Source organism: Pinus tabuliformis, chromosome 6 (assembly GCF_031772625.1).
Source record: "Pinus tabuliformis cultivar Carrire ecotype Pingquan chromosome 6, CPIR1, whole genome shotgun sequence".
NCBI classification, from domain to species: domain Eukaryota; kingdom Viridiplantae; phylum Streptophyta; class Pinopsida; order Pinales; family Pinaceae; genus Pinus; species Pinus tabuliformis.
The window spans coordinates 1,448,689,254-1,448,694,244 of record NC_142292.1 but is presented as its reverse complement, the minus strand read 5'-3'; the positions used below and the strand labels follow the sequence as shown (position 1 = coordinate 1,448,694,244).

At 33.1% G+C, this 4,991-nt stretch overlaps 1 pseudogene; it reads right to left on the bottom strand.

Moving 5' to 3' along the window:
• Positions 1-890: 890 nt before the first annotated feature.
• LOC149264069 (GPI mannosyltransferase 1 pseudogene) lies at positions 891-3,945 on the bottom strand (annotated as a pseudogene).
• Positions 3,946-4,991: the final 1,046 nt, after the last annotated feature.

Sequence of the window (4,991 nt, the reverse complement as noted above, 5' to 3'; positions counted from 1 at the left end):
AGGCTACTAGAAAGAGTCTCCTACAAGATTCTAGTTGGAGTAGCTTGGAGGTACTACTCTTTATCAAGCTACAACATACAACATGGAGTAGTATTATCTTGCCTTAACATCATTTTTAGCCTAAAATTCATGGTTTTCTTCCTTCAGGGTTTCAACTTATACTTGGTGTCTTCATGTGTTGGTTCTTGAATGTTGTGTGAATGTTATTGAATTATTGATAAGTATATATACAAATTTCTCTCTCTAACACCTTGAAAAAGAGTCCAATAATAATGGAGCATATACATAAACTATTAGTTGCATACAAATAAAATTAAGTTGAGAAAAATGTAAATTTTTAAATTATTGATTCACCCCCCTGTCAGTAATTTCCAAACATAAATACCATTACATTCACTTGGTGGGAAGTTTCCGGACTCTAGGAAACATTTTCTAATCATTTAAAGCAATGTTCCCTTGACATCATTTGCATCTTCCTTATTTAGTGAAAAATGAAGGACGCCGAACAGTATTCTAGCCAATCAATGTGTAGCCCCCCAGTACCTTGTCCCATGACATTGATACATCAGGGGTCAAGGTGTATGGGATGCACCCATTCTTCCACTAGCTAAAACAAAATCCAAAATTGGGCTCTGAAACCAAAGAATTGAACATTGGTAAACCAATCTAGGAAGAGATAATGAGTAGCTCCAACAAATTATCAAAGGTGCATGTGTCCTTGTCATATCTATTTAATTTTGATATAAGCATCCAAGTCTATACAATGTGGCTAAAATAATGCCATAATAGACAAAGAAAAAATACTCTCGATTGTAGAAGTAAGAATAACACACAGCAAGCTTCAATTACATTTTGATTATTTTTGGAAATAAATTGGTTAGTTGTCTCTCTCAGTCACTCTTGTTTCCATATGCATCAACACTAATTTCTACTTTATGTTGAAAAGAGGACAAAACTTATGATTAAGTAAGATCATTATTACGATGTATGGGTTTTCTACCAAAAATATGATGCTTGCCAGCAAGAATTTACCAAAAAAATTATTCCTTTCAACTCCAACAAAGAAGCCTAACTCAAAAAATGAATCTGAGAAGCAACCCATATTCCAATACATAGCAAGTTCTTCCATTATAAGTGGAGCATTTTCCAAGGAAAAATGAGTCACAAAAGACAAAAGAAACACTATGCTGTGATAACCTTATTGAAAGCAATGAATTCACTCTCTCTACAAAAAGATATTATGGAAGATATTTTGCAAAGAAAATAACAATCGCCAGTTGTATCGTTAACTGTGGAAAAAATGCCTTAAACCTTTCTGCTAAGGTGAACTCATGCTCTTGATGAAGATAAAATTGATAGAAATAGATGGAGAATTTGTGCATTGGTTCAAACCGTGTGAGGTGGTAGAGAAATGCTTCATTCGAGAACTTTTCTCTGTATAACTAAAATAAAATAATAGTTAAGAAAAAGAACACCCCTCCAATTTAACATTCCAAGAAGTATTCTATGTTTATTCATTGAGAGATCTTTTAAAACAAGCCCTAAGTTTTTCCTAAATATGGGTTTGATACATGAGAATATTGATTCACAATTTGATGACCTTGGCTGTTTAGTGTTTCCATTACTAAGATGAAGGCTCTCACTTGAGGTAAAATATTTTTCATCAAGAACAATGAGAATGGGGAGGATATATATTATAGGGTAGATTCTGAAATAAACAATTAGTATGTACCATATTGTTGCCTCCACAACATGACATCTTGTTAGACATATTTGAATTCATAAAATCATGACACATAGAAGAGGTTTGTGATTTCCCTTGGTACCAATAGTGAATGTGAATGGATTGACAAGCCATACAACCAAACAAAAACATACATTGTTTCCCTGGAAAACCATGTAGCATGAGAATATAGTATATAAGATGACATAAATTTTTGTTTTAAATTGTCTAACAAACTTGGTCTACAATCTATGGTGTGGGTGTTGATTGGATGATTTAGTTCTCCTACCTCATTATTCACCAGAAGAAGGAATGCATTCAATATTATATTGGCACTTCATTACAAACTCTTGATTCTTAATAATGAAAATGGTTGATACCATATCCCAATTTTTATGATCATATTGAAATTATTAACCATCTAATAACCTCCTATAACATGGTGTTCATACCGATTATAGTGAAGAACTCAAACCAACGAAACCTATATGACTCAAATATTCATCATAATACATCGAATGTGAAAACAATGAATTAAAGATCCTACAAAGTTATTATTTTGATTTGATGTGATCTATAAGAAAACATCAAGGCAGTCACTGCAACAGTCCATCCATATGCCAATCGAGTCCCAACAATGATTTGCTAAGGTTGTGGTTCCAAATACATACACATGTAACACAAATAACCATCACTTTGTAGGTTGAGAACAATAAGAAATGTGTACGACTAAAAATAAATTTTAGGCAAACCCAATTCACAATTTGAAGCAATGGGTAAAAGCGAAAGTATACAAGGATTGAAATTGAGGACAAACCAAATCTCTATTTGCGGCAAAAAGCATAACCATCAATATAGAAGGATGTAAATTAAGTCCAACCTGGGCCACGGTTGGAAGCAATGAGCACACCCAGCAAAATATGAAGACTAATTTACTGCAACAGAGAGAAGCTAAATTCATAGTTGGAATAATTATCCAAGGAATGTAAGAATTGAAATGAAGTATCACCCCACAGTTTGAAGAAAAACGCATAAACAACAATATATACAGAGTGAAATTGAGGCTGCCCCAATTCCCACTCTGACTAAATAAATGTAAGCAACAAAATATAAGGATTAAACTCAGGCTAGCCCAGTTTAAAATTGGTTTTCCACCCACACTCTTCACCATTTCTCATAACATAATTCTTCTAGTCTTCCCACACTCTACACTTAAATAATTTACCTACAGAATATTACAAACTTCTGCACTTTAGCATTAAACATCACCTTATATAACCAGTAACCAAATTACATACATGCATGAGAATATGGAAGGTTTATAAGTGGACAACATTACTTACTATCTTAAACTCCTTGCCACTGCTGCACAAGAATCAATAATATCATTGCATAATGCAAGATCCTCCTTGTTCCTTATGATCTGATGTGATCAGAAATACATGAATGCAGTTTCTGATAACCCTTTATACACAGATGGGTGTCCGCTGCGGAAGCCCCGCTGTTTCCATGTTGATTGGACCACCTTAATAAACGCAATACCAAACAATATAGTAAGCTTAACTTTCACATTTTTCCTCAAATAAATAATTTTTTCTAGGATTACATAATAATTAATGCAGTAAGTTATCATACATCTTGCTCAGAAAGACAACAAATCAAATAATAGGACAAGATGCTATCAAATTTTGAATTCTTCAGGTTTTTTTAAGTTTCAAAATACCTAGGCTACATTAGTAATCCAGCTGACCACAAAGCCATAGCTGTAAAACTCAAAACTTAAAGGGAGACAATTTCAGAACACTGGTTTAAATCCTCTTGGTACAAGGATTATTATTTCACCTTGGTCATGTTATGAATATATATTAGAATTGCAAAGATTTTGGAGCTGCAACAGAAGTGCCATACTAGGAAAAATAACTATGAATAAATCACGTGAACTTACAGGATTAAGGGAGAAAATTTCACAACCTCGTCTTTGGTCGGGAACAAAGGGAAAAATTTGATATAGTCGTCCTGCAAGAGGTTTCAAAACAGAAAATAAAGTCGAAGGAATCCGAAACACGATAATTCAGTGTAGCATATCTAACTAGCAAACTCCATTAATGTCGTTCAAGGATTTATCCAGTGTAGAAACATTTATAAAACTAAACTTTTTTCGGTAAACGCTTTCAGCTAGGGATTCAAAGGCCTCAGGTCTCGTCTTCCCTACTTACCTCCATTTTTTCCATAGGCTGCAAGCTTCATCTTGACGAGAGAAATGAACCTCCCAGAAAAGGCCAAATGTTATGGTTATGCATGCAAAAGACAATGACAAATGGATTCAAAAAGCTTGTGTGGATTCAACGAAAACAAGTCATCGAAATGTCGGATCTCTCGTACGTGCAGATCTTGCACACAAAGTAACTAACAGAAACCTTGTTAACTGGCGAAACAAATAGTATTCAGCTGTAGTACGTTTGGCATGTGACAGGTCTGTCCGCTGACGTTCACCTTCGAAACCAGTTACCGGGGATGCGGTAGAGCGCTGAAGTCACGCAAAAATTTCAAGGAAAAGCATAATGTTCACCGTACAAAAAAAACAAAAAATCAAGTACAAACAAACTAATTACTACAAACCGATCATAGATATCTTTGTATAAGCAGTGACATAAAAAGTTCCCTGTGATTTTAAAGATGCCATCAATCCACATTAACAATGTCATTGAGATTTTACTAATTTAAGTGAGGCCATCAATGCACATTAAAAATGTCATTGGGATTTAATTTTTTAGGTTAATAATAATTGATCATCAAATTATATTTTTTAAAGGTAATTAAAAAATTAAGCAATAGCGAGAAATTATATGGTGAGAGGTTTGTGCTAGTGGCGTAAATGATCTCGGATTGCGCACACATAGAGGAGACCTTAGATTACAGAACTAGTTTTGCAAAGCGTCAAAGAGAATCAATGATTTTAAATTAAGTGTATGTTTTAAATAAGAAATAAATTAATTGGACATTACACTTTTAAAATATGTGTTTTCAAAAGTGAAATTGGTGGTAAAAAATTATAAAACATTTTAAAAATGAAATTGAATATTTTGAGACCATACAAAATGAACTTAATTGACAATAAGGTGAATGTGATATAGACTATAAAGATCAAATCAGTAATAAAAATTTAAAAAGCATTTTAAAAATTTCATGTAATATTTTAAGAAAATATAAAATGAAATTAATTTTAATTGACCATAGAGCTAATGTTATATAATCATTTGCATTTATG